The sequence below is a fragment of the Erithacus rubecula genome (genome assembly GCF_903797595.1).
Source record: "Erithacus rubecula genome assembly, chromosome: Z".
NCBI lineage: Eukaryota > Metazoa > Chordata > Aves > Passeriformes > Muscicapidae > Erithacus > Erithacus rubecula.
In genome coordinates, this window is record NC_136661.1 from 20342101 (window position 1) to 20369945 (window position 27845).

The following is a 27845-nucleotide window of genomic DNA, read 5'->3' on the forward strand; positions in this document are numbered from 1 at the left end:
ATGACCTAAGTATAAGCCTGATTTATTGGTCAAAACAGTAGATTTTTAGTGGAAATGTTTATTCTTTTTTGTTAGCAATTGAGCAGGCAGACTTACTAACATGCTGAATTATGCTACAAATGCTGGCAGGAAGGTCTATGAAGTTTGTAATTTGTATAACTTTGATAAAACCAGCTTGCTAATCCTGAATATAATGCAGTTTCAGAAGGATGTGGGCAGTTTGAAAATGTTCAATGAACACAATGCAACATAAAATACATCTTTTGTGTGATAGAGTTCTGCTACCCTGGGGATGGCTTAAAACTTACCTTCCTGTGGGGAGTGGTGACTGAATCATGGTTTTGCTTTGCTTGAGAACATGGCTTTTGATTTAGCTATTAAAATCTCTTTATCTCAGCCATGAAAGATCTTTTATTTTTACCTTTCTGCTCTCTCCACTGTTCCTTCTAGAGGGTGAGAGTAAGCAACTGTATGGGTCAGCTGGGGTTAAACCATGAAGAAAAGCTGATGTTATGACAAAGATATGTGTGTACTTTTGTCTACGTGTCTCTGGCATAAGGGCAGGCAGAAGGTGACACTGGATCACCATGTGCAACCACTGCAGTGGAGTGACTGTTCCAATCCCAGAACTCTAACACTGGAGCAGCTGCCAACATGGGTTCCCATATAAAACACATAAGGTATTTCTAGATAGTTCTACATTACTACTGTTCCATAAGGTATAGGAAAGCAAAAATTAATTTTGAAAAATGGAGAGAAGAAAAAAAGCCATACTTGGGTAGATCTGCTTTTGACAGATTAGGACTGTAAGATCTTTACCCCTCCCACTAATGGAGTCTTACCTCCCTGCATTCTGTAGGCTCTTTATCTGTCCCATTAGCACTTTGAAGTTTCAATTCTCCTCATCCTTCACATCTCACCAGTCTCAAGTCAATTCCTCACTAGTTTGCCATATGGAGCAATCTCCTGCACCCAGGTTTGCATTCTCAGACCAGCTGGGTTTGGTTGCTGACTGTAGGGCAGTGCAGTTATCCAGACACCTAGATGTGTGACAGCTCAAATGCCCACCATGTGTGCACACAGCCTCCCTCCAGTGCCTATGCCATGGGGTCAGCGAGGTCCATGTCAGTCATGCAACATGGATCTCACTTACTCACACATCCATCACCTGTTCTAGGAGACCAATGACACTATTTTTCAGCCTCATAAATTTATATCAACAAAACTGATAAGAAGAGATGATAAAAAGGGATGGAAAATTCCACATAAGTTTTTGCAGATATTTCATTTTCAGCTAATCTCTCAAAATGTAGTAAAAAAGTAATTACACAGGCACAGTATGTATAAGCTCACCAGCCAGTTCCAAACAGGTTCTCACAGGACTGATATTTGCCTTACATACACAGGAAATATTTCTGTTCTAAGTGTGTTTCTATCTACTTTGCCTATGGGGCAGAACTAAAAATAGATATCAAAGACAGCTTGTTAAGGCAAAATTGATTGCTTCAGCCTTACTGCTGTGTGTTCACAAGCAGCAGGATTAACCCCTTTTTACTCTTCCCAATAGAAGTCTTTCAGTTAGCTCCCCACTTTCATTCACAAAACAATTCCACATAAAACAAAATAACTTTTTGAAGAGACCTCATCCACAAGATCTTAATCTTTGAGGTGAAGCTTTGCAATTGCATGAAGGACCTGAAGAGGCTGATTTATACAAGACTGTAAATAATTTTCAACCAAAACCTTGATATATAATTAAGTCTGAAAACTAAGGTCACATCTTATCCACTGGCCGCATCATCTAAAAAGTGATAGTGCAGGTAAGAGAATCAGCCTAATTTTAACAATTCATGCAGAGCAGAGACATAAATGGATCAGCACTGAAATCTGAATTCTTGTCATGAACCTCCTTGGTTCTGTCAAAGAACATCTTATAATACAATGCAACTAAGTTGAGATTACTTTAACATTAATTACTTTAACATTTTTCATTTGACCATGATTTCCTCCCCTGTCACCCTTTGTATTTGTCACTTCATCCTGTGGGATGAGGAAGAGAAAAGGCCTTTGCTCTTTGTAAACACTTTCAGCACTAATGAAAACGTCCCTATATTACCAACACTGTTTTCAGGACAAACACAAAACACAACCCCATAATAATTTTTCTTCTATGAAGAAAATTAACTCTATCCCAGTCAAAACCAGTAGATCAGCATTGGCACAGAATCAAAGCAGGAAATGTTCTCATAGGTGTAAATGTATAGTTAGGGGCACTTCAAACCACTGCAATTTTCAACTTTGAAGAGTCCCACCTTTCATGACCTCTATTTTTAAGTGGATGATCTCCAAGTGCTTTCCCATTCAATAAAAAAATTTCGACAAAGAATGGAGCACAGCTTAAGCCAGTTTTCCATCATTTTTTGCTTGTAATTGTTTAATAAATTATCATCTGGTAAACATTAGGCATCTACTTTTGCTCTTGAAATCAAACCAAATTATCTTGAAGACATTTTCTTGGCTCAAGAAAGTTTGGGCCACCAAGTGGGTTCTGGGTTAGAAATGCAGGCTATAAAATGATGTTTAGTTTAACAGGGATAGTAAAGCCCAATGCCATTAACCAGTACAGCTCATCAAGCATTTTTCTTGTATTAAATCCCTGGCAAGGGAGCAAGTCTATTACTCAGAATTGAACTAATTCCTGTGTTTATTAGGTTTGTCTTCAGACTCAAGTAAATGCTGATAGTAAAACTTCAAGTCCTGGCTAACTTAGCAATTGCCTGTGATGGAGGGAAAACAGCAGTGAGCAAGGGCAGGGATTCAGCTGTCAATTTTTCTGGATTTCTGTAAAGCCTTTGACATGGTCCCCCAAAACATCCTTTTCTCTGAATTGGATAGAGATGGATTCACTGAGTGGACTGTTGGATATGAAAATGGCTGGAAAGTCTCATCCAGAGGTTAATGGTTAACACCTTGGGGTCCTGAGGAACATCTGTAACAAGTGGTGTCCTCAGGAGTCCATATGTGACCAGTGTAATTTGATATCTTCATTAGTGACACAGATGAGGGAATTGAATGCACCCTCAGTAAATTAGCAGATGACACCAAGCTGAGTGGTGCTGTTGACAGCTCTGAAGGATGGGATGCCATCCAGAGGGATCTGGATAAGCTGGAGAAGTGTGTCCATGGGAATCTGATGAGGTTTAACAAGGCCAAGAGTGGTGCTGCCCCTGGGTCAGATCAACCCTTGATACCAGCACAGGCTGGGCATGAACAGCCCCAGCCCAGCCCTGCCCAGAAGGGCTTGGGGGTGCAGTGGGTGAGAGGCTGGACATGCCCCAGCCATGGCACTGACAGCCCAGAGAGCCAAACGTGTCCTGGGCTGCATCCAGAGCCCCGTGGGCAGCAGGGCAGGGAGGGGATTCTGCCCCTCTGCTCTGCTCTGCTGAGACCCCCTGGAGCACTGCACCAGAGCTGGGGTCCCTGCACAGGAGGGACAGGGACCTGCTGGAGAGAGCACAGAGGAGGAATTATCACCTCCCATACCAGGAAAGGCTGAGAGAATTGGGATTTTTTAGACTGGAAAACAGAAGGCTTCAGAGTGACCTAATTGTGGCCATCCAGTACCTGAAGAGAACTTACAAGAAAACTGAAGAAACACTATTTACAAAAGTATGTAGTAACAGAACAAGGGGGAATTTATTCAAATTAAAGTACTATGTTTATATTAGACATTAGAGAGAATTTTTTTACCGTGAGGCACAGGTTGCTCAGAAAAGTTGTGGATGCACCATCCCTGGAATTTTCAGGCCAGGTGGTATGGAGTTTGGAACAAACTGGTCTAGTTAAGGGTGTCCCAGCCCACAGCTAGGAGTTTGGAACTAGAGATTTTAAGGTCCCTTTTGACCCAGGCCATTCTGTAATTCTAATTTAATTTTAGAGAGATCTTTATGGATATATTATCTGGAACAAATTGACAAGTATTATTGAAACATACATGTACAATTACTGCCAGTGGTTGATTCTCTCATACTTTCCCTATGGTATGTTTAGTGATAATAGAAGCAACACTCATTTTGGACATATTGTCCAGGATTTTCTTATTCCCTTAGAGGCATAAAAAAACCCAAATCTGTTCCAAGACATGTTCTAAAATGCTTAAGTCAGTGCAAAGGAGCTTTAAAACATCCATATATAGAGATACACACATATATATAGTTATGCCTAGTTATATATGCCTAGTTTTAAATGTATACATATGTTTATATATACATCTCTAATAGACTTCCATGGTATCTATACATCCGAGAATAAATGATAGATCAGAAAAACAGATCATTTGTTCTTTGGCCATTTTCCATGGTAAGTACCATGCTATTTAAAGCTGAAGCAGCTGGAATTGCTTAAAAGATGCATAATGTTTCACAGGTACTGTGGCCTGCAGCAAGATATCAATCAATTGCAGGATAATAAAAGGGCATATGTCACAACTGGCAGTTCTTCATTTAAATGTCTTTGAAATGAGATCTGAAACTCTGCTACTCATCTACTGGTTGCAATTCCCAACTTGACAAGGCAGTTGAAAATAATCTCTCAAAGAACAGTGATTAGTACATGCTCTCGATTTATCAGTGTATTTTCAAGGTCATTCAAATATTTACAATCATGCCTTTTTTATTTCTTGAAGTGAAAAATCAATCTCCAAAGATACCCACACACATACAGTGTTCACTATGAGAGAAAAAGAAGGAGAGGAAATTAAGTATTGAAAGGTGAAATAAGAAAGGTTTCCATACCTGACACATTTTTTGTCTGGGAACATGCGAAATCTGTTGAAAGTTTATTGGGACTTTTTTTGTTTTCTTGGGTTTTTGGATTTTTTTTTTGGTTTTTTGTTTTTGTTTTTGTTTGTTTGTTTGTTTATTTTTATTTTACTTTGTATGAATAGTCTTGCTTCAAAGTGAAAAAGTGTTTGGGGAGTACAAATTTCCTCAGACTTCCCTATTTAGTGCTTGGAAATAACATTTTTCAGTAAGAATATATTTGAAATAAAATATAACCCTACCTCAGTAACCCTACCTAATAACCCTGCCTCAAAATTCTCTTGCAATAGTTTTGCTAGCATACAGCTACCATGACAGCTTTATGCAGCAAGGTCATCAGCAAGAATGATATCCTCACCACACAGAAAATGGTCAGGAGCTCTATGGGCAGGTTCACTGAGGGACAATCATGGAGAGGAAGGTGTCAGAAGGCTCATTAAAGAGGCAGAGTCAGAAACCCCATCAGAGCCCATACCAGTGTCTTGTTAGCAGGAGGCAACAAGGGTTTTTTGTTCATTGACTTTTGTTGAAGTCAGGTGGCTTGTGCTTCTCAGGGTGAAGTGTTTAGCTATTCAACTGAAGCTAATAGCTTTCTGCCCCTAGAACTAGAAAGCTCCTTTTCTTACCCCTTTACCCTCTGCTCAAGCCAAATGTTCCTAGTCTTTCCTGGCTCCCACCCTCGCCCTGCTCAGTCTCTGTGGTGATGCACATCAGCTTGCTAATGTGAGAGAAGGTTAATCCAAGGCAGAGGGTGATGGCTTTGCTCCCAATAAATCAGCTTGCAGAGTGGCAGCCACATGCCAAAATCTGTGCACACACAAGGATGCACAGCAGGAGTGAGGGAATTGAAGAAGGGGAGGGTTTTTCCTTCTGGCAGCAGTGAGATATGAGGTTGGCCCAGCTAGTCAGCTAACACCTAATCACCCCAGGGGCTTTACCTGCACTGCCATATTTCAATAAGGCCAGACCAAAGCATGTAGAAGAAATATATCACTTCCTCTACCATGACCTAAAAATCACATTCTAGTTTAAAAAATAAATATATTATAAAATCATCCATTCTTTTATTTTCCTTCTGGGAATGTGCTTTTCATTCTACCAGTTTTTGTTTTAACATCAGGAATGAGGTAATAGAAACAAAAAGCAAAACAAAAGCAAGCTTTTCACAAGCCTTGAGAAACCAGAGATTTTGTTTACTTTTCTTTTTTTCTTTTTTTTCAGGACCAAGTCAAGTATCATGAGACCAATGATAAAACTCAGTTTGCAAGAATTCTCTTTCTGCCCTACATTGTCTTACATCAGATGAAGCAAGACTAATGTTTGGTTGGTTGTTTTGGTTTTTTTTTTGTGCTGGCCTTACCCAATTACATCAGGCTAAAGAAAGTTTTACCTCCTTTTGTTATTATTTTTCTAAGACAGATGTTTCTGTAGAAAGAAGTTTAGAGGACAGGAATAAAGGCTTAGTTTTATTTTCTCTTTCTGTCTTTCATTTTTTCATCTCTTCTGCACAGCCAGTGTCATACAAGTCACATTATTATACAAACATATATCAGTATACTATTATGATGAGTATACAGTGGAATTGCTCCTGATCTACAGCAAACAAATGAAAATTATTTCTATATCTCTCAGGGAAAATGAAATACCAGTATGTTTTCCTTTTTAGATAATCTCTTTGCATAGCATAACCTCCAGATGGTAAATGACTGTTTGCAAGGGTAAACTCATCTTAGACATCAGCACTATTTTTTAATTACATCTTTGAACACAGTGTATTGGAGTGGAGGAAATGACTTAAAGTTGAGTGTTATTTATTGGATGAAGCATTTAGAATGAGACTGCAGACTATTACAGGAATGTCTGCTGCTGTACTGAAGCACAGAATTGCTCCATTAGCTCAGTGAAAGAGAGAAGGTCTAAGAAGAAATACAGCAGCAGTTTCCTCCCACAGCACAATTTTTTCCTTTCATTAGTAAGATATCAAGCACAATTTAAGTGTGCTGTCAGTGACTTTTACATCAGTGAACCATTGGTACTAGCAATTAAGAAACTGTGCCACTGAACACATTTTGTATTATAATTTCCTAAATATAAAAATGTGTTTCTAAGCCAAGTGTTTAACCTTGGAGTTTCTAGGCTAAATTTCTCAGACAGCAAAATTGTAAGTTCATGGTCTTTTTATAGCTTTCTGCACATGAAATCTAGTTTTTAAATTTAATGTATGTGAATTTCTGTATTTTTAATTACTCGTATACCTCTAGTACGCAAAATTTAAGGCTAATTCAAAGTTTAGGTTAAGGAATTCAAGATAAGAAGGGATATGTGTCACTACAAATAGTAATATTATGCTATTTGGCTCATACAGTTGTTAAGCTTCACTTCAAAACTAGTAAATAAATTCTTTCCACTCCATTTTGGGATGCTGTGTTAAAAGCATATGTCTATTATATGTCACTTATTTCCTGGCCACATTAATTCATAGGCAGTTCACAAGTTTCATAATTCAAGATTTCAGATTTACCAAATTTATTTTCATAAGTAGTGAAGTTACATAAGCACATGCACAAAGCAAATGTCAATAGTACTAGAAAAATGCTTAAAAAATCAGGGGCAACCCTTAAAAAACAAAATATACACTGAAAGATTCAGTACACACAGAAAATAGAGAGCATGAAGACAAGCTGTCAAAAAATTAATTTCATTTTTTTCCCCAGCTATTTGTAGCAGTTTTAAGAATGGCTGAATAAAAAAAATCTTAGTTACTAGGTGAACATCTATAAATAAACATGAATATGAGCAAATTAAATTTCTCAGAGAAAAAAAAAAAAACAGTTTTGAAAATATTTCCTTCTTATATTCCTCTTTAATGTCAGGCTCCTCTCTCTGCTGCCCAGGAAAGGGGGAATCCTTTCTTTCAATAGCTCATGGGATATCCTGAGTTGGAAAGACCCAAAAAGACCAACCAAGTCCAAGCAACCTGGGCCCAAAGTCACAGTGGGCAAAATTTAATCACTTCCTTTTCTCATTTGGTAGGGCATCCTTTGGAAAGGAGCACTTGTTCCCAATGTCCCTTCTTCAGGTTTGCAGATTCTCTACTTTTTCATCACTGTGTATTTGAGAAGAGGAGACTGGATGACAAGCTGGAATGATAAGCAAGGATTTGGAGCTCTATATGGTGATATAAAAGAAAAAAGCAAACAAAAAAATCACACTAATGGAAAAAAAATTTGACAATTTTTCTGATTTTGCTGGGGCTTTTTTTATAGTTCCAAGATGCACTGATCCAGTCTGCTGAGCTCTGCTGGTATCCTTGTATTTTAGTAACTGTTTGCAAAGATAATGGGGATGGAATTTCCATATTTTAAAGGATCATAAATTGGCTAATTATAGAAGCTTCCATTTGAGCAAAGGAACTCCTCTTTTAGTTTGTTTTTTTTTTTTTTTTGCCTATTTCAAGCATCAATTTTAAGTTGCCATTAAAACAAACACATTAGAAAATAAGCACCAAAACAAAGGAACAAATTGAGACTGAACCTTTTAATTTATATACATTTCTGATTAGATATGTCCACTGTCTGCTATCTACAAACTGGTGATAATTCTGGTGGGGAAAAACCCACATAAAACCACAGAGTAGCAGCAAAAGTCTGGTCAGCAGGGAAATGTGTTACAGCAGAGAGAGTATTTAACCATTTCCCTGTACTAGGAACATAGCAGAGTACCATTCCACATACTGGTGCTTTTAGTCCTCATCTGCTGACTCCAGGTCAGGAAATTTGACACAAATCCTTCCCTTACTCAATGGAAATTAGAGAAAGCCCTTAAGCATCAGGCAGTGTAACAAATGTGAATATTTGATCACTTTATTTCCACATAATATATCTTTAACAGATTTGAGAATTACTTTCTCATAGATATCACTGTTTGTCTGTGTCAAACACTGTAACATTCCTACTCTATATCCCAGAGGATCATAAGACTATTGCCATATCTTAAAATTCAGAAAGTTTTTCCTGCCACTGCTGTGTGCCATATGTGTGAATATGATTCTAAGATTTATTTTAAAATCATAAAGGCTAACAACTTCCATCATCAAAATTAAATGCTGAGATGTGTTCCTGACATAAAATGCCCCCATGGTTCTGGAAAGAAATACAGCATTAAGAAAATCCACACTTGACATCAACAGATTAGTGAGTGTGGGACACACTGCTGGAGTGACTCACAGAATAAATATTTCTGAGGCAACTTTCACCACTCATTCCTTCTGGCAAACTCTGGGTCACTTCTCTGTCTCAGTTTATCTGACTACACCACAGCAAACACAGTCTGCAACTCTGATGAAAATTAATGAGGACAATTTCAACTGTCAGCAAGAGCATTTGGCACATCCTGAGAAATCATGCTGCACAAAACCTTCTGCAGTGAACTTGCAGTCTAACTGAGGTGCAAGTGCAGTCTGTCAACATACAGAAAACACAGTAAACTTGAATATACCAGACATAATGCAGGAGCCATACAGTGACATGGTTTTTGTTATTATACATGCAAAAATTAGTTAAGAAAGCTGCAGGGTACATGACCCAGGATTATTAAAAATTATTTAAATACAGCAAAACCTGCTTCTTCTTATACCAGGCCTCACTGCATTTTCCAGAATCAGCCAGGGAGCTCCGTAGTATGTTGGAGTGCCTGCAACCAGCCCTGTCAACAGACCTGTAGATTTCATGACTGTTACAAAGTGAAAAGGGGATAGAATGCAAGTTTTTTTCATTCTACTCAGTTTTTACATAAAACTAAAATTTGGAATGTTTTGGGCCTGTGAAGATTAAACTAGAATAATTCAGAGATAATTTCTTTCCCTGGTATCATATTAAAAACAAAATTCATTTTACATTCACTTGCTTCTAAGAAGACTTTGACCTTACTCCAGTGTGCTAGGTATTGATACATAAGTAAACTTCTGTGTGACAGATATAAATGTGGTTGATGAGATTTTAATCATGTTTCCAAGTAATTCATTTAATTACATTACACTGGGTTAAAGTGACCTTTAAAGGCCACTCCCAAGAGATTCTTACAATTACTCGTGAGCTATCTACCATTTCAAAGAGATGGCCTTACACTGAAAAAACAGTAAGGAAGAATTGTTCGTGTCCCCTTGTTTGTTGAACATGGCAGTAGAATTTAAGATTCTAGCATTTCCTGTTGAAGGGAGAAAGCAAGGAATTATCTTCAGGTTTCCATTTACAGAGAAAAAAAAGTTTAGTATCAATATCTGTAGACAGACATGGTGGGCTTTTTTTTTTTTTTTCTTAACATTTACAACACTTTACACTCAGCCTTAGAGTCTGAAATCTTCAAAATTACTGAACACGAAGGCCCAATCACTTGCTTAAGGAACTATGTTTAGTTTTGTTTCTATAATTTATGTTCAAGAGTGGGACCAAAGTTACTGTCTTTCTTTCATTGAAACCCTCATCAACTTCCAGGTGTGACAAGGAACAGATCTGCTACACTGCCATTATTTTCTAAAATATTGGCATCCAGACAAGTGGAGATTACCATAGGTCCCCTGTCACCCTGCATCACAGGATACAGGAGAAAACATGAGAAATAACAAGATCAGAAAGACAACTTTTAATTTGTTCATTTTTATGGTTAGAAGGTTCAAAGAGGTTGCCCCAAACACCAGACTAAGTATGTACTACTAAACAAGAGTGGACCCAGAAAGCAGCTGAAGTGCTGTATGGTCCATCCTAGTGGTTACGACAGTAACAGAATTTTTCCCCATGCCAGCTACCACTCACCAAAAGAAAGCTCAGGAATGGTTTGGAGGGTATCATCCACAAGGGAATATTTCCAGTAGGTGGTATGGACAAGACTGAGACAAGTGGCTGTTCCTCCAAAACAGTCCCCTAGCATGGAAAGGGGCACTTGATGAATTCACAGTGTCAGGTTTTTAATTGATCTGCCTTGGCTGGGCTGCAGTAGAGGTACATGGCACTCTGGGCTCCTTTGGCTCTGATGCAGACTAACTTAATTGAATACTGCATAACCTTTGGAAATAATCTACTTGAAGTGACGAAGTTATTCATGGGGAATTATTTTTCTCTCCAGGGCATCTGTTTTACTGAATACAATTACTGGCAATGCTTCAGCACTTCCTTTCTGCCACTTTTCTGCACATCTTTCATCAGCTGAACTTGAGCCTTGCAGACTAATAGACTGTGCACATGTAGAATGTGAATGTGTCCAAGCAATTGAGCTACTGATTAGGTTGTTTGTCTTTCTTCTCTTGATAGCAGATGGGCAGATTCCACCTTTTTATGGCAGTATCTCCAATTAAGCCTTAGCAATATTTGGGTCCTCCTACCTCTGCATAATATCCAAATATATATATATATCTGTGTTTGATTATCTATTTATCATCTGTTGACTCCACCTAAATTCTCTTGCTGTGTTTGTTCTTTCCATGTGTGTTTTCTATGTCCTTCTCTTAGCAACTTCACAAGCATGCACTACTGAACAATTTGCACAGATCTTCATTATCCTAATTTACCATAAATAGATTGCTTATGTAGCTAACAGAATCAAGCTTTTCAGAGATATTTCATTCAGCCTCATGGACTTCATTAAAAAGAGCAGGGATGAGTTAGCAGAAGAGTTCATATCCTCTCAAAAATGCAAGATAACACAAAAAATGGAGACTATCAGGCCAAACAAATGGATCAGGAGAGGATCCATCATTGTGGTTGTACTAAAAAAATAAATGTGATAGTGTTTGACTTGCCAGCAAAAAGATATTAAGACTTCAGCATAGTCAAAGAAATAGAAAATACAATTGCCAATCTACCAAAGGGAAGACTTTGGTCTACTTAATTTCGCTTAGTCCAGACTTTTTCTGGTCTACTGGCCATCTTGAATTCTGGATCAGACATCCTGCATGTCTCCTCATTTCAACATGCTCTGATCCTTTGTACTTTTTGTAATTTGTATCTATTACTTGGTGTTCCATGTGGCACCTGCAGGGAGTTAATCTTTTGCTCCTATGCCTGAGGTAAAATGGAACTTTTTGGAGGAACAAGTTATGAGATTTTAAAAAAATAATATTTACCCTTTAGTAAGAATAAATTTCTGAGCATAATTACTGACAAGGTCTCTAATTCTTAAAATTATTTTATTCATAACCTGTATTGCTGTCTGATCTAAAATGCCAAAATCAAGGGTTATATAATTTAGACTACTTCAGAAAAGGATCAAAACTTTCTTATGGCTTATAATAAACTAACACATTTTAACCTAAAGCCAAAGAAAAAAAAAGAAGGAAAGAAGAGTACCACAAATACAGAAAGGAATTTGTCGCAAACCATTTTTAAAATTGAAATATCCCCCTATTTTGCTATAAATGACACTATTTCTAGAAAAAAAATAATTATTTCTGTAGTGCAAGAACCTACTTTACTCTGAAGTAGATGTAAATTAATTATCCTGTCCTGGGAACCATTTTCATCCTCTATTTCTTGTGCCATTTTTCCTTCTGCATGGTGAAAAGAAGATCTTTGGGAGATTTTCATGGCCATGCCAGAAAGTGCATCCAGCCAAATGAGGCAAAAGATCTCTTGAACAAAAACCCAGCCATGAGTGCCCTCATCTGGCACTCGAAGAATGAAGGAATAGCTTTGCCTCTACCTCATGTGCCATATTTCTGAAGAACCCCATGAAGAAGGCCACAGCAGGTCAGCTATTCCTACCAGAGCTGCTCATTAACCATTCGCTCAGAGACAGAATGTTTCAATATGCTAAAGGTCAATTTTTCTGCAGCACTGGGTAACAAGATCTTTGTATTGAAAATATTTGATTATTCAAATGCAGCAAGGAGCAACAACAAAATACTCTTACAGTCCCATTGCTCCTAGAAATATCATGTCTGTATTTTCCATGCCAGATGAAAAAGGAAATTCTGTCAGTCGCAACCTAAATTAATATTGCAAGTGCTGCCTATGGCAAGCACAGCATTATTGTCCAGAGATGCTGCTTGAGATCTAAGAGTTGTCAGAGAAGTTTAAGCACGATTTTGTTGCCATGTTACCCTCTGAAAACCAATAGAAATTTATTAGAAAATTGCCAAGTACCTCAGCTTAGCTAGAATTTCTGCTCCCAGCAGCAGAGAACTAAGAAGGCAGTCTCCCCTTGAAAAGAGATAAGCTGAAATTTCCCTGGCATCTACAAGGCAAACTGAATTTTGCTTTATTTTGAAGAACTGCACCTAAGATTATTCTCACTAGGATAATCAAGGTTCTTTATTAAACTAACTTTATTATGATGTGTCACTGTTAGCCACCAAGAGGACATTCTTGATTTAGGACTGGCTAGACTTTTAAATAAAGCTGGGAATGGAGTTAAAACAAGAGATGATAAATTTTACAGACTAGATGTGCACAATCCATCCCTCTTCCTTCACGTATTCGTGCACATTCTGAATGCTTTGATCTGCTCAAAGGGGGTGACTTTCAGAAGTAAGAGGACTTGTATGGGTTCTCAAAATAAATAAATCAATTCTCAAAGAGGAAAAGAGATACCACCAAACCCACCACATTGTACCATATTTGATAATTATGTATCTGCTAGAATAACCAGAATAAACAATCTCCTAATACTGCCCATCATACAATATACTCTGTCAAAAATACATATGAGCTTCTGACAAAAATCATTAACAAGGCTCTCAGTCAGTTATAAACACCTTCCCCAGATAGATCCCAAACAGAGTTTTATGCCTGGACATGGGACTACAGCAAAATTTACTGATATATGTCAGAGATTCTTATCTGTGCAGATCACACTATGCAGTAAAATCATAAAGTGATTTCCTGGAGGCAATTAGTCTTCCAAGTTTTACTACAATTTTGTAAGGAGATGGGTCTCCCTAGATCACCACCCAACTTTAGCCTTCTTCATTGTCACAGCATGAATTACATGACCATTAATATTGGTTCTGATATGCTTCTTAATTTTCCTTTTAGAGTCAATACAGTGTGGAAAGTGCAAAAAGTATTGCTTCAAAGAAAACCTCATCAGTATGAAAATTCCCAGAGAGGATTCTTTTTATTAAAAAAATAACTAAAAAAGTAAAGCAAACAAAAAAAAAAAAAAAAAAAAAAAGACCAACCAAAGAAACAACACCCTGCCCAAAACCTGATTGCATTTCCTACATACAAAGCCATTTTGAGAGCTGACAGTAAATTACTAGATGCAGCAAAATTGGAAATCTTCAAGGAGTTGAAATTCAAAACCTCCTTCTAACAGAAAGACAGGAAGGAGAAAAGTGATACCTTCTTCCTTAGTTTGTGTGCTAGGGCTTTTTCTTTTGGGCAGGCATGATTTGGCATCACACCAGTGTAAGCATCTACTTTTAAAATGTCAAGCTTTATACCCTCAAAACAACCCACTTTTATAAAATCGTAAGGGTGATCCCTTTGTCACTGGAAAATGCAGATGTCACCAGGCAGGCTTAGGCAGAATGATAGCTGTAAATGACACTATCAGCAAGCTCTGGGGCTGTGGCAGGGCAGTAAAGGGCCCACCCAGGAGCAAACACAAAACATGTGTCAAAATGCTGCTGCAGCTGACACACTCATCTCCATCTCTTACCTGGCCTGGTCAGCTCAGCAGTGGTGTCATACTCTGTCTCCAAACTGCTCCCCATTTCCAGCCTGGGCTATTTCCACTACCTGCTACTCTGCTGAGTTATGGAGGGGCCCTCTGTGCTGTTCCAGTGGGGAAAGCAAGCTAAGAAGACAGGGAATTATCCCATGAGCAATCAAGGGTCAAATTCTTCCTAAATTGTTTGCAGTCAGCTAATCAGGGAATACATCTGTCACTCTTTCCATCCATTTTTTTTTATAATGTTGCTGAAAAGGACGTCTAGCTGTTACATAATGAATGGTCTTTTCCATCATTAAAAAGAAAATTTAAAAAGCACAGCAAAGTTCCTTTCTGGATATGTTGTCATACAAGCATGTGGCTTGTTTTCAAAAGTGAAGAGATAAATAAGTTTACTCCTTTTATGCTTTTTTTGAGTCACATGTTTATCAGGATAAGACTAAAAAGAAAGAAAAGTTTGCAATATTTTAAGAAGTGCAGAACATGCTGATGAGGCTGGTAATTTTTTGTGCACAAGTTTGCCAAGGCACAGGCTGCAGTTACCAGAGTACACAAAACAAACTCCAAACAGAAAAGCACATCTAGTTAGCAAAAGGCATTATTAAGAGGAAGAGCACTGGAATAACAGGCAAAACCATATGTAATGGAGGCTGCTGCTTGGGAAGTCACAGCAGTCCCCTCCAGAGAGCTCTTCTCTTTTAAAATATTATACCAGAACAGCAGTCAAATGCAGTTTTATAGAGAATTAGGATGATGTAATGTAGAATATTAGTTGTTTGCATTGCAGGGTATGTGTAACCAGACAAATGGAGACAGATGCAAGTTTATGTTCCCGTGTTCTAAACAGATCTAGGCCCGTTGTGCTCTTCCAGGTCTGGTCCAAATGATGTACAGCCACACTACCAGCAACCCTTCCCCAGGTAACATAACCCACTTGCTATGTGAAGCACATTACTTAAAAGATCATTGATTAATGTAAGGAGGTAGATCTTCTGAGGCACATCTTCAGACATATGGGTTGACAGCATTACCTCAAGTATTCATCTTGCTTGGTACACATGCTCTGCATAGTTGTGTCTTTAACTCAGAGAAATTGAAGTTGCCTTTTGCATTCACATCTTTGAAGTCCTCAGTGCAGTCAGTGCCATTTAAATCCTTCTGAAAACATGGTAATCTATTGCAGATTTATTTTTGTTTTGTTCCTTGAATCTACTAATTTTCCATGAGTTGATCATGGTTGGTAAAGACATTGCTCCATAACTTGCTGCTGTAGCCCACCATTGTTTACCTGAAGCAAATTCAATGTATTGCTTTAATGATGAGGTTATAAATGAAAGCAGGAACATGGCTGCAAACAGACTTGCTGTGGAACAACACTTGATCTTTTTTCCTCTACAAAACTCTGCCACTGCTTCTGTCTTTCTGACTTTCCTGGTTGGCATTATTCAGAGCTGATTTTCCAGCAGACTCTCCTGTCTTGGTATCTTTTCAGTGTTGACGTATAATTTTTCAGTTATTTCAAATGCTTTCCTTTCTCCTTTCATCTCCCTGAATTAGGAAATGTTTTGTTTTGACTAAACCCAAACTTCTAGTCCAAATTGATATGCGTGTCTTCTTAATTGCAGCATTTCCCAAGCCATGGGGTCTTAGCACTTCGTTTTCTTCGCTGTGCATTCAGCTGTCCTTAACATTCCTCCATCTCATGACAAATCCTCCTTTGCTCAATCGTCTTCTTCCTGTATTTATTGCCATCAGTTTATAGAAGCAATCTGCCTGCTTCCACCACTTCTTTCAAAGCTCTTGTTTTTTGTGCCAGAATCTGTGCAGGATGACTGGTTTCCAGGCAGCATTCTTCACTGACTCCTTAATTTTTTACCATGTGCCAGGAGTTTTGCCTAAGAGCAGGAACTCCTGGAGGAATTCTGGTTAACTGGAATAAAATAAGTGGAGTTACAGAACTGAATGGAAAAATACTCTGTGTGGAAGCAAAAGGATTGTAAACATATCCCTAATTAAGGTGAAGTGGATCTACACAAGGCGAAAATTCCTCTTTCATTGATTAGAAGGAAAATAATGACATTTTAACAGAATGAGCACACTTTCTTGTCAGAATCACTACATATGCACAGCGGGAACTATTTGCCTTTTTATTTCTATTATTTTGAACTATCTACCGGAGTTGAGCGCATGCTTAATATTTAGCTCATGTTCTGAATAACCTGACAAAACAGATGAAAGATGATTTCCCATCCATTCCACATTCCTAGCGCAATACTCCGTGTAACGGAAGTTGCGGACCGTCTCTGTGGAAGAACTAAATCACCCTCTGTCTGAGCAGTCATGATTCACCTTTTCTTGTGCTTCCTCAGCTCACAAGCACTCTGGTCCCCGCGCTGAGAGCTCGCTGCAGTCAGAGGAACTGCCCGGGACAGCCCGTGAGTGGCTGTGGAGTGGAGTCACCCCTGGAACCTGCTCTGCAGAGGAGACTCACCAAGGTGTGGAGGGGGAGCTGACAAACCTTCCCACCAAGACTGCTGCTCTTCCTGACTGCCACAGCAAACCTTCGGGGCTTTGTCACTGAGGGTGTTTGAGCAATTAAATAAGACCTGATTTGAATTGAAAACTGGGCTCATTCCAAGCCCGTCTTTTGAACCTGGGGTCAAAAAGATATGCCAAAGGAACACTTAAACACCTCATCAGTGCCAGATGCAGATTAGATAGAGCATATGATGTTTTTCTCCTCACTCTTATATAGCATGGTTTCAAACACATCTCTCTTAAATATTTTTCATAAAGCACAAGGTAATGCCTTGCCCAGAGACAATGACTCTGCAGATCATTAACAGCAAAATCCACACTGTGGCTGAAAGGTGATAAAGTATTTCAGGATCATCCCAGTTTCTAAATTTACCGGGATAAATACATCACAGTGGGATACCCATATGTTGTTTACACTGTATAGAACACGTCTTTTGATGAGAAAGATCACTTCATTATTTTCAATAAAAACCTATTCAAAATGGGCAGAATAGTATGACATTTTCATTGTTTTAAACTTTTGGTAACTATTGTATCAGGTATCTAGGTATCCATCATCTATACTTCCAGAGCAAGTCAATGTGGCATTATTAAAAAAAATAAAAGGAAATTTTGACTTTTATGGCTATGATTTTTTACTCAGACAAATTCAAATAAGACCACTAATGAAAATCTTTCGTCTTTTAAAGCATGCTTTGCTTAATTGAACTCACTGACAGTAAGTCCTCATTTGTAAAGGAATAGGTGCATTCTTTTAGCACCACTGCAAAAAGCATTTGTAGTCACAAATCTGTGTGTCTTCTATCTGTCAATAGGTCACCCTAAATAAAGCACTGATGAATTTTCTCCCTCAAAATAAATTTGGTCAATACAGCAAAGCATCCATACAGACAGACTATAAAGCATTTAGTTTAAACCAGTCCTTGTGAAATTAAAAAGTGCAGGGCTCTGTCCCTGGGGCAGGATTACCCTGAGTGTTGATGCAGGCTGGGAAGTATCAACCCCACTCAAAACAAGAACAAAGCTTTAACCAGAGTGTGACTTTTCTGTAGAAAGTAAAAATAAAATAAAATACTTGCTGGCTATGTCACATCACTGAGATCTCTGCGCTTTCCGTGCAGATGACAGAAAGAACAATGAATGTCCATGCAAAGGTTTCTTCACTGTTTCACCTCTCACAGTAGTTATATGGAAGGTCTGTATTTTATAGTATCATTGTGCTTAGGGTTAATGAGTTTTTAATGCCAATCTCTATGTCAGAATAACTGAATCAAGTATTTTTCCCTCCATTATCAAGACTAATAAAAGATACCATGTCAGAGTGTCAGCTTTGCCAGGGCTCTCAATCTTCCTTCTGTTACATGTACTAGTAATTCAACTTATTTCTTTAATTTGTCCTTATCTTCCACACACATTTTAATATTCTAATCTCTTACCATTAGAAATGGCAACATTTAGCGCACATTTAATTTTTGTTAAGCACTTCCTACCCAATGAAAATTTTTGTCTTGGCCAAACACCTAGCTTGACTAATAATATCTTCATATTTGACATGTTTTTCTAATAGTCTGAAGTTTTTCTGCTAGTCTGAAGTATTTCTATAATGAAAAAAAAAAATTAAGCAAAATTCAATTACTGCACACCAAATCATGAGGTTCTTTCTGAATTCTTATCTGACTGTGACTAAGTAGAAATTAACAAAAAACATTGAGAATTTAAAAGTTATATTTATTTAAATGATAGAATGTAAGTTATTGCATAAACTATCTCTAATGTACAGCACTGCATTTTGTCTGTGATTGCATTTTATCGCTGGGTGATATGCATGCAACAGTGTGGCAAAAAGTTAGGTTCATGTGCCTATACTATTTACTAATTACTCTTGGTACTCAGTGGTACAGATGGCACAAAGAACGAACTTTTACTGCTTTGCAAAACTGCAAAAAATAAAATGGAACTTATATCCTGTTGCAATTATCTTATGGTATACATTTATTTTTGTCCTTTTTGTTGTCTCAATTCAGTGGCTAATGCATTCCTTGAGATGAATATGCTAAAATGGTACTTTATTAGTCTTTCATTAAATAAAAGGGGGTATCAATACTTGCAATGCTTCTGAGATAGTATCTGGTGAGAGTTTACGATCTCCAATGTGTAACAGAATTATATGGTGTCTTGTCTTTCCATTTCTACTTTCAAGCCAGGATGAACTTGGAAAAGTAATGTCGTACATACAGCCCATGTTCAGCAAGCATACAACTAGAAATACAGTAAGAACTATGGTCAGAATGGCAGCTAAAACTACAAATCCAGGAACAAGGCAGTAAAATGTATCACAAATTTACATCCACACACAGACCTGCCTTTGATCTTCACAGCACTTTTGCAGCATTGCCTGTCTTACACTGAAATATAGACTTTAGTCCCAGGCTACAGCCCAAGAGCTGAGCTAGGACACACCATGTATGTAGAGTTAGAAGCTACCTTAACTTTTTACCCCCATAAAATATTTTGACATTTTTTCCACTTCATGCAGCTGAGTTCTCTAAAACAGAATCTTCAACAACTAATCCAAATATTGAGGCTGTTTTAGCAGAACTGGCCACTGGCTCACAAAAAAGCTTCTGTTCAGTAGTGGCACCTTGGACATATCCATTCATGCTCTGGCATTTACCCAATTTCCAGCATCACAGCACAAACAGGGGGTGTATCATCTCCAGCAGACTGCTGGGGATTTGAAGGGAGACAGAAGCTTTAAAGGAAGTTGTTCAAGAGTGGGGAAAAAAGGAGGCAGTGGTTTGTGCACAGTTGATTTCCCAGCTGTAGACCAGGACAGGTATCAAGTTACCTGCTAACTTAATTTTAGTAGTCCTTCTCACACTACAGAAACACTTTTTCAGTGCATCAGAAGCACCCAGAGAGACACAGGGTGGCTCAGTCCCAGAGGAGGAGATGCACCCTCTGCTGGGAAGGTAGCAGTGCAGGGAGGAACTGTTTGGACATGCTGCTTCATACCAGCTACCAGAGAACTCTGACATTCAAGATTCCCACTTTGATGTCAGTCTCAGGAGTTTGGAGGGGAGCCCAGAGGTAAGAGTTGGAAACAACACACTATCCAGCCTTGCTGCACACAGCAGACAGTGAATAAATCCTTGTCTCTGCTAATACTTGTGAAACCCTTTTCTCCTCCACAATGGTCCTCTTTTCTGAGTTAGTTTAGGTTTTATAACTGCTATACAAGTATATTTTTTAAGCCTTTATGTGTTTTCCTGAAATGATATTTATAGCTGGGACCAGCTGCATAAACTTGGTTTACTTTCCACTCTACAATAATGCATATGTTCTGCAAATGCTGCTCTTCCCTTAATGCTCCTTTGTCCACCTGAAAGTGCAAAGACCATCCAGAGACGTGGCCCACAAGTATATTTACTCAGTTCAGACACAGACAACTCACTACAGTACATCAGCTCCTGGGTGCCACAAGGCAAGACTGGGAGCAGCATTCCAAGAGAGGCATCTGGTGGAAGAAGCAGCTCCTGAATCCCCAGAGCAATGGCTGTTTCCAACTGCAGTTTAGCAAAGGGAAAAGTAGCACTGATATTGTGATCACCTGGATTGTTTGCCATGCTGCCTCTCTCAGCTACATACTACTCCTAATCACATTTCATCTCTATGTTATGAAAAAGAAGATATAATCCAGGAGTTCCCTGAGGTCTAGTGGCCCAAGCATTGGCCAGAGCAGTACACGTACATCTTTCAGAAGCATAAACCTCATAACACTTCCAGATACATAAACTCAGCATTTTTATGCTGTATATTATTTTTTGATTAGGCAAGGGGATTACGATGATGAGGTTTGAGAGTCTGGGGATAGAGAGGGCTTTGGATCTTTTTAGGTTGCTTTTATAATTTAAATTAGTTCATGAAGACTTAATTTGTGGCAGAGTCATTCAGAAATAGCTTTTTGGAAGTTAGATATATATTTCAGGTGCTTTCAATGACTCATTATTGAAACCTTCTAAAAAACAGAAACTCCCTGAAACCCCCACTGTCTTGTTGGGTTTTTTTTGTTGTTGTTGTTTGTTTGGGGTTTTTTTGTTGGTTTTTTTTTTTTGTTGTTGTTGTTGTTTTGTTTGTTTGTTTGTTTGTTTTCTTTTTTCTTTCTTTAAAAATAAATTAGCAGCAGCCCAGGAAAACCACAGATTCAGCATGCTCATATTTAAAAACAAAAATCATTATCCTCAAGCAAGTTTAATTAAACTAAAAGAAGAGTTTACAATGAAGAAGAAATAGGTCAGGAAGGAGTAACATAAAATAAAATTACATCTTGAAAATAGTCCAGGAAAAGCAAGACAAGTCTGAATGCAGTAAATAATGATATCAGGGAGAAGATGGGATTCTGAAGGGTAGAAAGTCATGGGAAAAGCAAGGGCATTTGTTATCTAAACATAGCTGCAGAGCATTTGGTTGTTTGTGAGGAAAGTTGCTTCTCCACATGGAGTTTGTGGTAGAAAGAAGATCTTCGGCTCCAGTCTTGGCCTTTTTGCATGTACTACTCCCTGGTCAATAACTTTCTGAATAATACAAACTATCAATGAGCTCTTTTAAAAGCCTGTCTTTCTGGCACTTGAAGCAGAAGTTCCAACCTAGCTGCTTTGCATCCTTGACCACTCATTCTGCGTAACACAGAGGTGTGATTCCCACTGACTTCTTAGAAGCTAGCATCTAGAACTTTATATTTGTTATTATTTTCAACAAATTCTTTAGGGTCATTCTATAACCAAGAACTCACAAAATCAAGTGGGTTTATCTTGTTTAGCTACTGTCTGTCTTTTGATAATATATCAGTCGCATCATAGCAAAATTCCAGCATTTTACTTTGTCTCAGCACCTAAATGCAGATTTTATTATATTGTCCCATCTTAAGTAGCAAATATTCTTACAATCATTACTCTTACAATCAAACTACTTAAGATATTGGTTCTTGAGTGCAATAACATTAAAACAAAAAGTAATCACTTCTGGGACCATCATCCTCAAAATTCACAAGGGGTTAAAGAAAATTCATTAAGTGAGCTCAGAAAAAATCTGCTCAGCATTTGAAGAGGGTCTTTCAATCTTGTGAAGCACTTTCATAAATTCTGTGAACCTCTATGTCAATTACTTCATCTTGGGCTGTATGGTAATTAATGTTTTCCACTCAAGTAATATGGTGAATCTGTTCCCTCTGCAGCTAAACTTCCCTGTTGTATGAGAGTTGAAAACTCCTCTGGCTTTTCAGCATGTGCATGAGTTCTGCTTTTGGCTTCCTAGGGTTTCTGTCCAGGCTGTGTGCTGTGAAATCTTTTCTGATACTTCTAGCTTCTTCCCTGGGTTCTGCTGTGATTATTAAACCACTGATGATATAGCTGTCAAATTATGAAAGGGAATCTGCATTGCTTTATTCATTGAACCTGCCTCATATTGCCCCATTTTCTTTCTGAGTTGTTTAAGCATGAAATGGTGGTTGTTTACAAAGCAGACCCACTCGTATTTGCATGCACTGATTCAGAGCTTTGCTGTACATCTGTCTCTGAGTGCCTGAGCCCAAAGTCAGAGCAGATACTGGAAACAAGCCCTTGTGGCCACCACAGACCTGCCAAAGACAGGCACAGCTTTCCTGTGGTGCTCCAGCAACAGGAGCAGACAGCTGCAGGAATTCAAACATTTGAAACAAAGCCCTCGAAGCTTCATAGAGGCATTTCCTCCTCCTCCACAGAGGTAAACAAGAAATTGCCATGAGGAAAATGCAATCCCAAGGTAGGACTGTATTTCATGGGAATGAACAGCAAGCAGGCAGCTGCAGTGCAGATAGAGTGAGGGCAATCAGTAAAGAACAAATAATCCAATTTTTTCTCAGGAGAATGAAGACCAAAAATGAGCCTGTATGTAGCAACTTGGGGAAGCCATGAGGCAGACAGGCTGGACTGAAACACCTGCCAGCTCATGGAAGAGTGGACAGTTTTCTCACAGTGACCTAAAGGGTCTGGCCTCCTCCCACTAATTTAGGTAAAAGAGAAATAACACTGATGATATTTTTGTTTCCTGTGTGCTGTATAATTGTCACAAAATGAAGTCTTTTTCAGCAGCAAAATGGGAAGTTCATGAAGTCTAAGTACCAATTTATGCTCATAACTTCAGCCAGATTGTTCTGGACAAAGCACTGCCAAGAAAGCAGGTCTGCCTGTCCCGCTCAAACGGGATATTCATGACTGAAACCAGTATTGTGTCTTCTGAGATCACACACAGAATCACTAGATTGAAAGAGCCCTTCAAAATCAAGTCCAACCCATGCCCTAATACCTCAACTAGACCCTGGCACCACATCCAGTCTTTTTTTAACCACTTACTTTTTAAACATCCAAGGAGGGTGACTCTACCACCTCCCCAGGCCATTATGGAATGTGTCACCTCAAGAGACTATATCAGTACTTTATCATCCTTTTGGAAAAAAAAAATTCCCAATATCCAACCTAAATTTCCCTTGATGCAGGTTAAGATTGTGTCCTCTGGTTCTTTCAGTTGTTGCCTAGATGGCTGGTATCTCTCCAGGAAAATGCTCATTATTTCATCTCCTTTGTGATGTTCTCACACAGGAGAAAATTCCTATAGCAACTTGCCTTGCTGCAGCCCTGATAGAACTATTAGGGAGAAATCTGTTCTGCTATGTGTTTGAATTCACTGTCTAGAGTTCAGGAACAAGCAAAAAATTACAATAAACTCTTCCTTGCCAGTGTCCTATGACTTGGCCCCTGTGGAGACTTTGGGGCCTACAGAAACATACTGAATCAGAAAAACAGTGTCTGTGGCTCCTTTCATTCACCATCATTGCTGTTACTGCTGCCAGGGAGAATAAGTATCTCTTGCCTTTTCAGACAATCACAGAATGGTTGAGAGTGAAAGGGATGCATGGAGATCATCTGATCCAACCTCATGCTCCAGAAGGCCACCCAGTGAAGGCTGGCCAGGACCGTGTCCAGGTGATTCCTGAGTGTTGCCTCTTTTTCCATCACTGGGGGTCACTGGAAAAAGCCTGGCTTTGTTTTGAGGGAAAAAAAAAAAAGCCTAGCCTTTTGCACTTTCCCCTAGTATATTTAAAACATTGATAATATCTTCCATGAGAGCAATGGCTGCATGCAGATAGTTTCTACCTCTTCCAAAACCTCACCAGGTGTTGAGATTAGTCTGTCCTTAGTGGAAGACAATTTTTCCTCTCATTAATTTTTCTTTCATATTCACTCACAGGAATTTTGAGGGAGTGTATATTCCAGTTTTCTTTGCTTATCCCATTGACCTCCTTTAATAACTTATTAATAAAAAGACCATTCTTTCAGCCTTGCTTTCTTCAATGAATAAATTACCATGACATCATCTGGTAGGAACTGAGCACAGAACATAAATTTCTTAGTGTTTTTTCTCCTTAAGCTATCACCTGAAACATGTCTGCTCAGGTGAAATATGACTCTACAGGTTCTTATTGTCCAAAATCACCTTTTCTTCCAGACCTCATGAAGACTGCTTCCTCTCTTAGACCCAGTAAAGAGCAACAGCAAGGAGAACAATGCAAGAAACTCCTGGAGCAGCAAAGAAATCACATGATGTACTCTGTGATGGCAACAAGGACAAGACTCATCACTGGGCCAGATGTGATTTTGAAGATGCTCAGCTTCAACTAATCCAGAGGCACATGGATGGCCACATATCACACAGACATTTAAAAACAGGTTGTACCAGGTATCAGATACTTAAACAGTGGCACAAGCATTGGAACACCAGTACAGAGAGCTTTCAAAGATACAGCAGCTTGCCTTCTGAGGTTTGCATTTGTATTCTTAAGAGGCAGGATAAATGAGATTAATCTCTACAAAATAATAAAATATCTTAATGCTACACAACAGTTACAGTTTTACCTTCAGCTGCCTGAATCACATGTCTAGGACATGTTTTCACTCTTTCAATTCTTGCCACAGTTTGCATACTGAGGATTTGCTAAACCCATAGCAATGCACATCCTGAAATTAATGGAGAAGAGAATATGGAGCTTAATGATAACCTCTAGGATATAATACCTACAGTTTCTTTCCTCTTCCAAATTACCATGTTAAGCATAATCACTCCTGTTAATTCTGCTTGTTTTGGGAATAAATCAGCTTTCTAAATTCTCACAATTGGTGAGGGTTTACGCCATTTTATATAAAGTTTGAGTGGTCAGATCTATTTATTTGTTGATTTATTTGCTTTCATTAGGTTCTTCCCAGCATGAATTCTTGTTCTTGGAATGGTGAAATACTGGTGAGTGAAGAAATAAATTGTTACTTTCAGTCACCGGTGACTAAAACCTATGGCTTCTGGCACAATAAATTTAGGCAGAAACTTGACAATCACTCTTGCTTCCCAGCAAGAGTTTATGTCTGTTGCTGTGTGAAACAGAAATAAGATAACAAATATTTCTTGTTCAGTATTGTTCATTTTCATCCATTTCAAGTATGGTTGTTGAGGCTATTTACAGTTAGTAAAAATACCCTAGTAAATAGTTCTTAGGGTTTGCATAGGAAAGAATGTTCCTACTGTATCCTCTTTCAAATAGCTACATACAAACTTTACTATTTGACTGATAAAATAATGTATATGGTAAATAGCTACCATTAGAAATACAGTTTTGTTATATGTTTTTAAACTGTGCCCTAAAAATTAGTATGTGCTATTTATAGTAATTGAGGAAATGAGCTTTTCCACTTCTTCCTTCGGGCCTTACTTCTCTTGGTTACCTTATAACGACCAATGTTCATAAACACATTTACTGACTTGGGCATGGCTTGCCTTCGGTTGAAGTGTTCACCATGAGAAGTGGTGTTCTGAATGGAATAAACACTTTGAAAAGTCTGTTGGAGCACAATTTTATAGTTATTCAGATAATTTACAGTAGAAAGGTAAATCAAGCCTGACTTAGTGCTGTACACTAAGTACAAATACAAGTCATTGTGTAGATTACTCTTGTATGATGTACAACAATCATAAAAAACACTACCAGAAGTAAACACTATATAAATATGATCTCTTGCACAGTGCATTTCTTATATTTGATCAATTTTTCAGACCTTCTTGTTCCCCCTCCTCCAAGGATATCTAATCTTGATTCCCAAATGTACACCAACACCACTGGCAAGGTCTTCCAATGTTTACTTGGTAATCACAAGGCTAAGTAATCATTGGATTACAAACCATACTTTTTCCTCTTTAAATGCCAAGATAGAACTTCCACCTCTTGAATTTTGTGTCTACTGGAATGAAGAGCTGTCTTTTACCAAATTCATGTTCCAGAATAAAGTATTTATTACCATACACTAGTCCATTCTTCATTGTTCAACATTAACAGAGACGGAACAGAATATCTTAAACATTTCCATAGGAAGTGTTTTCCAATTCCATCATTGTTATGATTGCTTCTCTTTTTTGATTGATAGTCACTTACACTGACCCTAAAACTGGATGTAAAATTCACAAATTATGTACTACAACAGCCAAATACAGAAGAATTGTTGATGGCATTCACAGTTCCTGTTCACACCTTTCAGGATCATATTCTTCCAACTGCTTAAAGCTTTTTTAGAGTGGGAGGTCATATTCAGCTGAATAGTCACTAGAATATCCTAGTTTCTCTCATATGTTACAGTTTTCCAAAATCAGACCCTTTTAATTTTGTACTGCCCAAATCCCTTCCACTTAATTTTAAAATATGAAATAGAAGATACTTAGGGCTAGAAAACTAGCTCTATCCACGTTTGATTAAGGTCACCTTGCCCAGATAAATCATTGTTGGTATTAATGTAATGTTTTATTCTAGTATTATAGGCACTCCAGACTATAAAAGTGGTAAGAGTCATTCCATTGATAAATGGAAGGATTGTAGTGGAAGGATTGTAATGGGCCCTTCTGCCTTAAACATCAGCCCACTGATGCCCAGACACTCAAACACCTTTAGAAGTCTACACTGACCACTGAATTAATTCTGAACACCAGAACAGTCAGAAACAGATTGTGGTACAAAGAAATTAAAGTAAGTTAATGCAAAGAGATGGAAACTTATTTGATGTCACTCTAAACCTAATTTTAAACTAATAAGTGCTCTATTCTGTCCAGCTAGCATTAATTATCAAAGAATTGCAAAAAAAAAAAAAAAAAAAAAAAAAAAAAAATCATAGGAATAAGAAATTAATAAAATTTCTCCTGTCTTTGTTTGTCATACTTCGTACTCGAACAAGTGATGATTGTGAACCCTCATGGATTCTTACAGAAAAAAAAACAAACAAAAAAAAACGTAATTCCTAAATAAAATTATTATTCCTCTGCATAAATGTGCAAATATATTTTAATGTGCAAATCAGATGAAATATTTTGCAGGAAGAGAAAAACATTTAGGTCAAATTTATCTTGGTCTCATATGAAGTTTTTTTCTGCCATGAATCTCTTGCTTACTACATATTCCTTGAGATTCATGCTTCTGCCTCCTATACAAATGTTCTAAGATCAGGGCCTACCAAAAAAGTGAAGATGCTGATTCAGGAACTGATTTTTATTTTTAAGCAGTGTACCTGGACAGGTGCTACTGAAAGTGCAAGTCTGAAGAAAATCATGGGAATACTCATATTGAGACAGAAAGATGTCTCAATCCCAATCAGATATCACAGAATGGTTGCATGTTAATAAAAAATACAGTAACATTGCAGTGGCATGTCCATTATGGGATTTCTATAATCTTCTTTCTGTCCTTCTACCTCCAGC